The sequence below is a fragment of the Alligator mississippiensis genome, chromosome 1 (genome assembly GCF_030867095.1).
Source record: "Alligator mississippiensis isolate rAllMis1 chromosome 1, rAllMis1, whole genome shotgun sequence".
Lineage (NCBI taxonomy): Eukaryota > Metazoa > Chordata > Crocodylia > Alligatoridae > Alligator > Alligator mississippiensis.
This window is the reverse complement of record NC_081824.1, coordinates 304784391-304796533: the sequence shown is the minus strand read 5'-3', so window position 1 is coordinate 304796533 and position 12143 is coordinate 304784391. Positions and strand designations below refer to the sequence as shown.

Here is a 12143-nt window from a genome sequence, read left to right as displayed (position 1 = left end):
CAAAATGTAAGGGTCAAATTCTACATTGACTTTTACCTTGCACATCTCCCAGGGGTTTGCACAGAGCAGTGTAAATTAGCACAGAACTTGACCTTATGTTTTTCTGAACCTGTTTAAGATTCACTAGTTTCTCTCTTGGCCCCTCCTTGCATACAGGTAACCAAATCCATCTGACCTGGATTCCCCCTCCCAAGTCTCCAGCAGGCTCCTTGAACTCTTAACTCTTCTTCCACCTGACCAGCTCTTACCTTTGCTTGTAGATCAATGGACATGTCCAATCCCACACTCTATCTGCTGGTCTAAAATAATTTGTTCTGAAATCTTCAACAGGGTCATAGAATGCATCACTGCCCCTCTGGCCTCTAGAGTACCCTGAACTTCACAAGGTCTGAAGACAGCCACCAGCTCAGCTTAAATATTCCATCATCATTATTTTCATCATCATTAGTACTGTAGTAGAACTGAAAGGCTACAATCAGGATTGAGTCCCCACTCTCATGCTCTGTATAAACACCCAATTAGAGGAAATACCTGTCCCAGGTTAAGTTACAATTCAAAAAGGAAAAACAATTTAAATAAGGAATAGGAGATTTAACATGTAAACAAAGCACCGTGGTCAAGAGGCCTTAAGAAACAGATACATTAAGGGCTAAAGGAAGAAAATATAGGAGCTAGGCCCCATGGCCAGGGATGGCACCAGCATAGCAGTAGGTCAGCAGGCTCCTACTGCCCCCAGCACAGGACCCAGAGACAGAAAGAATCTATGATGCACATCTCATCATCTCCCACTGTGACCCAATCAGGATCTGGGAAAGAAAAGATGTGGCCATTTGGGCCAGCATGTACAGTAAACAGCTTAATCGTCTTCCTTGTACAGGGCTGGGAGAGGAAGGAGAAATGAAGACCTTGGGAGGGAGAAAGCTCATATAGAACTAGGCAAAATATTGCACCAGCCACCCCTAGCTAGAAGGGTTTTTTTTCCTTTCTGTGTCTAGTAATGGGAGCATAGAAGTGCATCACTGCCACAAAAGGCCATGCAACCTTGAAGCACTAGCCTTTCCTCTACTCATACCAATAAGCCCTGTGCTTAGGGCAAAAGCACAAGCATCAGAAGAGCAGAGGGGGCTCTGATTTGTATCCAGAGAGGAAAAAAGTGTTTGCCAGACATCAGCCTGATGTGATTTGAACAGCTGAGATAGTAAATGCATAAAAACAGAATATATAATAGAAATGCTGGCAGACCTTCTGTAATTGCCATGCTTCTGGGCACCAATATCATTCAAATTAAAAGCTTTTCCCACTATATGCATTTTTTAATAAATCGATGCATTCTGAATGGAGGGATTGTCCTGTCTTGTCCTTCTCTCTCAAAATGCATGACGTGATTGGCCTTAATTTCAGTTCTGCACGAAGGCAAATCTCTCGCCCTAGTTTTTTTGAGCTCTAAACCACAGAAAATACTTACTGAGTTTTAAGGGGCACTTTTGATTCAACAACCAGGGTAGGACGTTTCATCATGTATATCAAGACTGGACACTAACTACTACAAGCTTCCCTGAACCAATGGTCCTGATAGTACTGGCTGGTAACACAACAGAGTATCCTGGCTAAGGAGTACACAGTGTTGGTCAGACTAGCCTCTATGGTCCTAACACACTGTCTACAGCTTCAACAAAACCTTGGCTTAACAAGGCCTCAGCTCCTAGCAGGCCTCCCTGCCTCATTATACTGTCCCTTTCTCTTCTTTGTTTAACAAGGTCTCAGTTTCCCCCTTCCTATCTCTCTTCCTGGAAGATAGTACCAGGCTTGGGTGGGCTGCCAGAAATATAATGAGCAAGGAGTTTCAAAGCCCTTGCAGATTGTACCTGGAAGATGATAAGTCAAGTGACACATCTTCCCGGAAGGCAGGGAGGTTCAACAATAAGAGGACAACTAATTGGTACACATACCCATATAGTAAAACAGGGTGTATCTGCATGGTTATCTGTGCAGTGACTGATAATTGGTTTCCTTATTAGAAGCTAATTGGTTTCTATAGTTATTCAATGCACAACAAAGTTATAAAAGATGCAACTGTTCTATCACACTTCTGACACATGACCCCTGTGCCCTTCCCTTCCCTTCTGCCAGCCAGTCTAATCAGCTGGCTGACAGTAAGTAAAAGCTTTCTAGTTATACTCACTGTGTTGTTTCTATAAGCTTGGTGAAGTGTAGTGATAAAAGTTATAATTTAGAGATACTCCTGATTTGGAAGAGTTGGGAACTGGGAGATAGTTCCTCAGTTAGGGAGTAGCTGTTAGTTACTATATTTGCTTGCATACCATACACTCTGGAATATAACAGACTTTGGTTTTGAAAAGCAGAATGAAGGAAAAAAGATTTTTCCAGAGTTATGGCTGCATACAGCAGGGACAGAGCCTAATTTTAAGATGACTTGCCCTCCCTTTCCTGCCTAACTATACCTGAAACCATAGCTGCTGCTGAGGACTGGTCTCCAGGGGTGATCTATGATTTTGAAAAAAGCTACAGTCCCCAGGGCTGTGAAACAGAAGGAAAAAAACTAGGAGCAGCTAGCAAACTACAAAATTTCCCTAAGAATGGATAGTTTGATTACTGGCATACTGAGACCATTAAAAAGGAGAGGTGATTGTTAACACCTGTGGGTTGAAGAACAATGAACCATTAAATTCATTGACTCCTTCAGCTGCCAGAGTAGTAATACTACAGCTGCTCCACTGCGGAGCAGGAATCAAAGCAGTGCGTTTCCATCCCCAGCAGAAAAGTTGCATGTTGTATACAAGAAAACAATATAGAGAGATTGAAGGACTGCAGAGGCTTTTCTACTGCTTCACAATAAGTGTTTATTGTTTAGTTTGTCTCATTCGTGCCCGTCTTCACTGAACCCCATGGTCACTACAATAAGCACTATGTGCAGTCAGCCAGGAACAAAGTTAAACCTCCTGGAGCTGGGAAACACCCGACCCAGCCACCCACAATGCACAAGTCCTCTCCTAACTGCTTTACAGACATATGATCTAGGCTTATATTTTATCAGACACAATGGCATAAATCTGAAGCAACTCCCCTGAAGTAGAAGGAATTTCTCTTGATATTTGCTGGTATAATGGATGGCCTAATCTCTGTCTACTCCTATGCTGACGAATAGTTTGTTTGGGTTAGTTTCTGCAACTAAGCAGTTTTATGCAAGATGAATGCAGCACCAACAAGTGTATAACAGTTTCTACAAAAAGAGTCTGCCCCGCATTATCCCATCAAAAAGCCCAAGTTCAGCAACGTCCATTCTTAAGTATGCTGCAAATTGGCAGGCACACCTCTCATAACTATCCTTTTGCAATAAATGTGTTACCTGCTTCTTCAATTCTACCTTCATATATTGCATATATTTGCATACCACCACACCCTTTCCCCTAGAAGTGAGTCCTTCAAAATTGGGGTGCAAGTCTAAAGCAGGGAAGCTGACTGTTTTCCTCCTAAATAGAACCATGAAGACACCGTGTTACAAAATGGCTGTCAACTTCTCTCAGCCAGCAAGCAGGAGGGGTGGAGTCCATTGTTAACCCTTTCATAGCCTCTCTCAGCTTGCTGGCTGAGCAAGAACCTGGCAGCTATTTTGCAACACAACCTCTCCATGAGCAAGCTAGTTCTAGGCCATGACTCTGGAAGAAACTATTTTCTACAGTCTGCCTTCCAAAAATAAGTTGTGTGTTTTTTGGGGGCATATGGTATGTGATAAAATATGGTAATCTGCTGTCACTGACTCTCTGTAGCCTTTCTGAAACTAGAGAAATGGTTTCCAGCTCTTGCCACATTCTGTGATTCATCTCTCCTAGCCTGTATATACATTTTACTGCTTAATTGAACTTGGTGAACTATTATTTAGTTCTAGATTATTTCCCTTGGGATGAAATACACATAATTTAGAAATGATATCAGAAACCAAAGAAATCAAGACATGTAGAGCTGAAAACATGGGATTCTTTAAATCAATAAGATCTGGGTGTACTGAAGAGGAGACACTTGGCCATAGCAGGGAAGGTGTGTCCCTCCTGGAGTCTGTTGGGTGGAAACTCATCCAAGCCCTACTTCTCTGTAGGCGAGGAGAACTCAGCCCCAACAGAGTCTTGAAACCTCTATGGAAGCTAGAGTGGGTGAATGGGTAATAACAAATGGAGGGTAGCCAAGGGAATGTGTATTGGCATATGGGACCTTCCACTATGTTGCTGGTCCAAATCTAACCTAAGTAGTCAATGACCAGAAATTGTTACTAGCTGATGGTCCCTATGAAATCAGTTGATTGTCAGAATTCAGTTCCAAGCAGATGAGGGTCCACATCACAAAACATGTGATGTCAGACAGCAGACCAAAGGGCTGGTTGAGCTCATCCTCCCTTCGAAAACAGGACTGAGGCATATTGACTGGGAAACTTGATTGGATAGGCTGTGCCTGTTCTGTAGATAAAGAAAAACCTGGAAAACTCCTGTTTCCAGGGCTAGTAATCTACCTTTCACCGGCTCTAAGTCCAAATCAGGGAATTCAAAAAGAAAAGCAGCTCATTCAGCCCAAATGCAGTCTTCAGAATACGTGCAAGGGAACTGATGGATACTTGGGTATGTGACAGGAGAACCTGTAATTAAAGGACTGGAGCAGGCTGCTGCAACGACCCGACCCTTGGCAAAAAAGGAGACAGGGAAAGAATCACAAAGTACCAGCTTTCATAGTATAGCATTTAAAGAGAGAAAGACAAAAATAATTCTGCTTACCTTTTACAAGAGCAGTCTTGGATTCTATTCAGAATGAGAGCTGCATCATCAGGAAGAGAATATTTATTGGTAGGTCTGAGTGACACTGCAAAGATGAAAATATGCTGCGAAGAACAGGCACAATCACAGATGAGGAGAAAGGTGACGTATCCTTGCCATAGTTCACTATACCATCTATGTGTCCTCCATTCAAGCGTGCAGCAGCTTTTGTGCGCACACACACCTCCAATATGCACCCCAACTCTGCCTGTGGATGTTTGCACATGAGCTCAGAGGGCAACGAAGGCTAGCCTGAACCTCGTGGCAGCAAACTACCTCCTTATGGGCTGCATGCGGCCTGTGGGCCACCAGGTAGGCAGTCTTGGTCTAGACCAAGCCTAAATCCAAGAATGTGAAAATCTGTTGTAGTCTCAACAGATTCTTCCATCAGATACATGTGTCACAGTAGAGCACAGTTTCCTTGCTCCTCTCTAACTAGACTGACACTTGTACCCAGGGTAGATTGCTTTAAATCCAAGTGGTTCAAAATTGCAATTTAAATCAGTGAACAGGAAACTTTTAAATACTTGATTTAATCTTGTTTTATATTTGTGCTTGTTATTTTTCTAACTAAAGGCTGACCTTTATTGGTTGGTAACCATTAAAACATTTTGATTTGTAATGAAGTAGTCTTTACACTAATTTGTGCATGTAGTCTTTGCTTAACATGAAGGATGCTTGGTAGGACTGATCCTCCTCCCTGTGAAACCAATGGAGAGAAGAAGTAACTGCTAAATTCAATGCAGGTGGCACAAGAACAAAATGAGGGAAGGCCAAAGGAGGTCCAATCTCCTGATGCAAAGTCCTCAGAAATCAATGGAAAGAATCCCATTGATTGCAATGGATTTTGGATCACGTTCCTATGAACAAATGATTTTAGGCACACAGATTAGGTCAGAGCCTAAACTGTGATAATTGGCAGAGCTAATGAAGTCAATGAGGCTATATTGATTAACACCAGCTGAGGATCTGGCTGAGGGCAATTAACCTTCTTTCAAAGGACAAAACACATAAAGCTTTGCAGACAGAGAAAATATGTTCTTAATGTTATTTTCCAGTGGAAGCAAAGTTCTTGAGAAACACCATGTGACTGCATGACCAAGAGGGAGGGGAACATGAGGTGTTCATAGGATACACTTTTTTATGATGGTGGGGTATACAAAATGGTAACATCTGAGAACCTGGTTGTCTAACTCTCCTATTAACTATTAACTCCTCCTATAATTTTGGGAGAAGAATTACTTAACAAAAAAACCCCAACATATAACAGACATTAGGACTCTGCTGGAACTTGGCTGCCTGATGTTAAAAAGCTGCTGCTCCCCTATGAAGACCCCTGCCTCTCACTCTGTATAATGTTTTTAATCAGTTTTCTAGGCATGTTGGTCCCTGACAGTAAACTAGGTTTTTTTTAAGTTTGTTTTCAAGGAAAATTACATGGTAAAGAACTCCTTTGCCAAAGTGTAGGTATTCTCTCACTTCCTGGGTGACATTTCCAGGCAGTCTCCCACTCCCTAGAGCTCTCCATGTAGAACCTGGTGCCTTGCTGCACCTCAAGTTATGGCCAAGATTTCTAACAAGGATGTGGGAACATAAGAACCTAAGCCCGTATTTATCCTCTATAATAGCAGCCTTATTTTCAGAAGCGCTGAGCAGGCAGAAGCTCCCATTGCTTTCTTCTCCCAGGCACAGTCTTTCACATCAAGTCCCCTTGCAAACATGGGGTTGTATTACTGTGACAGGTGTGCATATCTCATGATGCACTCTTACACACTAAAAAGGACCCTACCCTGTTCCTTGAATGGGAAGGGCTGAGATGGAAAAGTTTTCCCTCTCTTTTGGCCTCCCCCACTATCATAGCTAGTATGACAGTATACACTTCCTAGTGTATATCTTCCCTCATGCTAAATGGTTTTCCTCCTCTCAAGAGGTTACGTTCATGCCTGAACAGAAGTGCAAGGCCCATGCCTCCTGTAGGCTCTGGTTAAGTCCTGAAAGTAGGGTGAAAGTTGGACTTGTGTGATGCACAGGCCATGTGTGGGCCCTGTACCCAGCTCTTGAGTTTCACTTGTTGATACATAGTTCTCATTTAATTGTTGAGCACTTTATCTGCTTTTACTAAATTCTCAGGGTTCTCAGTCTGATTTGTTCAATGTCATCTCTTCTGCCTGTGCCCCCTCAGTGTCCTTCAAGCAACATGCCTTTGAATACCCTGCTGGGATCTTCTCATTGGAAGACACAACAGCTGAAGTGACAAGTCCAGCAAGCAGAGGGTCTATAAATCTGGGCATGAAGACTGAGAACTCAGTGCACAAACTGGGGTAGATAAGTGATATGGAGCTGAGCCGTATCAAAGAGAAAAACACAGAGCATGGAAAGCAGTAGGTGGAGTAAGTATATAAATGCATCTCTGAAACCAGAAAGCTGCTTTAAAGAAAGATGTTTTAGTGTATTTGGAAAAGGGGCCACACTAAGCCTTTGCAGAACTTTAAGGAAGCCAAAGGCGTCGTGCCAGACTTAGACTCCATGCAACAAGATTAAATCATGGATCTTGGCCTGAAACATTAATATGAAACAGTGAAAGCCATTACTTAATTTTTTACCAAAAGGTGAGAGGAATGAACGCCCCGCAAATTTCAGGATAAGTTGTTGGGTTTTTTTTGTTGTGTGGTTTTGTTGGCGGGGGGGAGAGGGGAGTAAAATATTAATATTCAAAGCTGTGTTGATTGGCTTCACTGTGGTTGCTAAGCAACATAGGCTTTTGTCTATAGCCTGAGCAGTGTACTGGAGAGGGCTGTGGAGGATACAATTCTTTCAGCTTCTGTATATACATGAAAGAAATCCATGACTTCCATCAACTAAACAGAAACCAAAATCCATCTCTTCGGCTTTGATTGTTTCTTTTTAAGCATGAAAAGTTATTCATTGAAAAAAAAACCTGTGGGGTTCAGGGGTTTATCTGCAGATACATGTACATGTACATATATGTTAGTCCTGTGTGAATAGGGAAGCATTCGATTCGGATATGGATTCGGCCAATTCAGAGGACAGTGATTTGATCTGGTGATTCGAATCACTGTCCCCATTCAATTTGGCCAAATTGGCTTCCAAAGATTCGGTGCTGATTCGAAGAGATTTGGTGATCCAGATCAGTCTGGGAGAGGCAGGCATAGCCAGGCGGCTGCAGGTTCTCCCACAGCTCCTCCAGCTATGCCTACCTGTCCCCGGGTCAGGGGAGCCACAGGAGAAGCCCCCATGGCTGCCCTGCCTGGCCCCAGCCTCCTGGCACTTAAAAAAAAAAGAAAAGAAAAAAAGCCCCACACTTACTTGCTGCAGCAGCGGTGATCAGGGTCTCTGGGCACTTATGGCAGAGCCCCACTATGCAGTGTGGGGCAGCGGGGATCACCCCCCCTGCCTGGCACCCATGTGGCAGCTGCCCCATGGTGCAGGTGCAGCTTGGCTCAGCAGGGTGCTGCATGCTGTCTGGGAGCTGGGGCCACTGGGGATGAGTGCTGCCGGGCTCCGTGTGACTGCTGCATCTGGTGAGTGCATAGCTTTTTTTTTTTTTTTTTTGCTTTTTTTAAGTGCCGGGAGGCTGGGACCGGGCAGGGCAGGACAGCCATGGAGGCTTCCCCCGCAGCTCCCCCTGGCTGAGGAGAGGCGGCACAGCTGGAGGAGCTGCAGGAAAACCTGCAGCCATCCAGCTGCCTGCAGCATCTCCCCAGCCGATCCAAAATTCCGATCCTTTTCTGAATCGATTCAGAGCTTTTAATGGGTCTCCTGATTCGATTTGGATTCAGAGATTCAGCCCCTGAATCAGGCTGAATTTCCTCCAAATCGAACTGGCAACTGAAGTGTCACACAGACCTAATATACATCTACATCTACATACTAGGGAAGTTATGTGCCTGGCAGAAGTCAGGGCAATTCACAAGCTCTCTAAATCCAGCATCAAGATTCACAGGCTGTATACCTAGATGGCATCAGGTCTTAATCTTGCCAATTCAGAAATATTAACAAATTTACTCTCAATTGACTGCCAGTGTAACTTCTTTGCCGGGCATATTTTGGCTTTTCCTGTTCACCGTAATGAACTCCAGAAATCACGGGCAGCCTGGCACAGCAACTAATTACTTAAATAATGTATCACCATATACATATTGAAAGCAAAAGTATCTCTGATTATGAACATTGTATGTTTGTAGAAGTAACTATTGTAGCAAAATTCAGTTCAATAAACCTTTGATACCAATACAGGCAGCAATCTGTTAGGGTCTAGAGCTCAGGATTCCATGGGGAAATAGCTTTTGAATCAAGAGACACAGAGAAAAATGCTATTTTATTAAATTTGTGAAAATGCATGTGTGCAGGGTTATCCAAAACAATAATTTATTTATAACAAAGAAATGAAAATACTTTTATGTTTTGATATGCAAGGAAAAGTAAACCCTGCTGTTTATACTGGGGACTGGCAGGTGAAAGGTAGGAAACCCAATAAACTGCTGTTAATTTGTGCCTCCTTTCTTTGGCTTGAGCTAGTTTTAAAATATATGCGCACACACATTTTTAACTTTTACAGCTACATTATCAAAGAAAATATACAACCCTTAAAGATCCCAGCTTCCCTTTTTGGCTGAGAGGCCATAGATTTAATTTTTGATTCACAAAGGAAACACCGTAGGGAAATGCTCTCCATACCGGCATGTTGTCTGGCTCAAGAAAATTTCCATAGAAAAAAAATTGGCATGGGAAAACTACCTTTTTTTATTGTTGAAACTCCTTTAACACTGATCTCCTGAGGAACTGATAGGCTTGAAAAGAAGAGAGAATTAGCCTTCTAACACACAGTCTCCGCAGACAATCCCACTGTTCCAGGCAGCCAACACAGGAGCCTGCCAAGCTCCTACTGGGAGCCAATTACGGATCCAAATTCCATTACTTGCGTTCTAGGTTACCTGGGAGCACAGATATTGGCCCTGTCTTGCACAAGACACATGCTAAGGAACAGACTCAGAATTTTTACTCTGCAGGCTGCAGAGGGCTGAGGAGCCTTCCTACTTGCTACTGCTAAAAGGGACCACATTCTGCTTTCCATCACACCAGCAGAAGTTAGCTCTAAGAGTTTTACATGGCATAGATAGATTTGGCAAGGCATCAGGCCTGTCATGGATAACATGCAAATAGTATTCTACCTCTCTAAATATCCAGGAATGCGGGGGACCTGGCATATCTGCAAAGGGAAGAAAACCAGAGCAACTGAGGAGGAGAGGTAACAAGGGGCTGTTACTCATTTAACAGCTGATGTAACAACCCTCCCAAGCATTGCCAACTAGAAGGGAAAGTAATCATTGCACAGCTACAATGAGTGAGTGGGGTCAGCCTTTGGAACTGCCTGAAATGCACAGGGAGCCCTTGGGAAGCTGCTTTGGGGGGACTGTTGTCAGTCCTCCCCACAACTATGGTTAGTGCCACAAAGAAACAGGGAGAACTCCAAATGCTGTGTAACAGGATCCAAAAGTTTGCCCTGTCTTTAAGAATAACAAATAGATTTCCATCACAACAAGACTAAGCTCCCCTGTGGAGGGGCACCACACTGACAGCAAATGGGTAGGACTTTGCAGGGTTTCAGGCAAGCTGCTGGATAGTTTACATGAGTGGTACTCAACCCCTAGCTTACAGAGCTGTGTCATGTGGGCCCATGAGTCTCCCCACAGGTCTGGAAGTTTGGAGGCAAGGGAGCATGACAGTGTTAATCGCTGTTCCCCTGCTGCCAAATTTCCAGACCCACGGAGAGTCCTGTGGGCTGGGTGACATGGCCATGCACATTAGATTGTATGTGGCATTGCTCTACAGCTGGATCTAGGTGCATCCAGGATGGCATGCAGGGCCAATTCTGGCACGCATGGCCAGATCAGGGCACACAGGGTCAGGCTGGCATACAGCCAGATCTGAGCATGTGGCATTGGTTGCGCATGATCAGATATGGCATGCAGGGCTGGGCTGGAGCACCATATCACAACCATGGACTGATCCTGTGCTGGATTTGGCCTATGGAATGACCCCATATGTGGAATCCAGCCTTCAGACCAGCCCCACACCACTCATTTGCATGCAGGGCCAGATACGCTGAGCACCATCGGTTTATACCATTGCCACTTACTCACACACATATAGATAACGCACAGGTAATATTGTTGTTTTGGACAGGATCTAATTGCCAAAGACAAATCTCCTTGCAATATATACACCTCTTCCACTTGTTTTTGGCATTTGTTTCCCTCTTCTCCAGTTCTGAGATCCCTATCACTTCAGTCCTGACATGCACTTGTAGCAGAAAACTTGTTCATGGGTTGTCAAAGCTGGCAGGCTGTTCTGAAAGGAAGGATGGCCTGGTAGGTGGGATACTGGACTAGCATTCAGGGACCTCTAGGTTCAGACATAAAGCTTCCTGCATGCTTAGAGGCAACTCATATAGTCTGCTTGGTGCCTCAGACCCACATCTACAAAATGGGGGAATTTCCAAAGCTCACATGTGTATAAAGATAATGAAATCTAGTGAGTACTGTGAGGAGCTCAGATACCAGGGTGATATGAGGGCTATATGAATACTTTGAGAAAACTGAACACCTCATAACAGTTGCTTGCCGTTGTGTCCACAATATCTTCCTCCTTGTCCTTTTACACATGTGAATTGCTGATTAACCTTAACTACTCGTATTCTTCACCCTCTAAATCAGGGGTGCCCAACCTGCAGTTCATGAAAGCACTGCATCTGGCCCACAAGACTCCCTATAGCGGCAGAGGACTGGTGACCATTAATACAGTCACCCTTCCCCTGCCAAATTCCCACACTTTAAGCCCCGCACCTCTGGTCACAGCTGGGCCACTCCCGCTCCCTGGCATCTGGGTCGGTGCTGGGCCATGCCCCCTTTCCCACTCCCGTGGTGATGGGCCAAGCCATGCCCCCTTTTCCCCTGCAGGGCCAGGCTGGGACCGGGCTATGCCCTTTCTCCCCATGGGGCCAAGCTATGCCCTTCCCCACATGGGGCTAAGCCATGCCCCGTATTTCCCCTGAGAGCTGGACTGGGGCTGGGCCATGCCCTACCTCTGGGTCCAAGCTATGCCTTCCCCCATGGGGCCATGTAGCTGCTGAGCTGTCCCACACCCCTCTCCACATGGCTGGATAATGCCTACCACGCCAGACCCAGTGCCAGATTAGGACCTCTGGTGGAATCTGGCCTGCAGACAAATGGGGTACTGTCCATCCAGCCCACTGGGGAAAAAGGGTGAGCATCCCTGATCTAGACCAACATGAACTGCTAC

General features: G+C 44.6%; 1 long non-coding RNA gene across 1 annotated transcript in view; it reads right to left on the bottom strand.

Annotated features, from left to right (window-relative positions):
• The window catches only part of LOC109283113 (uncharacterized), a 93709-nt gene that overhangs the window by 65865 nt on the left and 15701 nt on the right, over window positions 1-12143 (bottom strand). Inside the window, exon 3 of the long non-coding RNA XR_002090174.2 lies at window positions 4782-4885. This is a non-coding gene — a long non-coding RNA (uncharacterized LOC109283113). The remainder of the gene's footprint in view (window positions 1-4781; window positions 4886-12143) is intronic.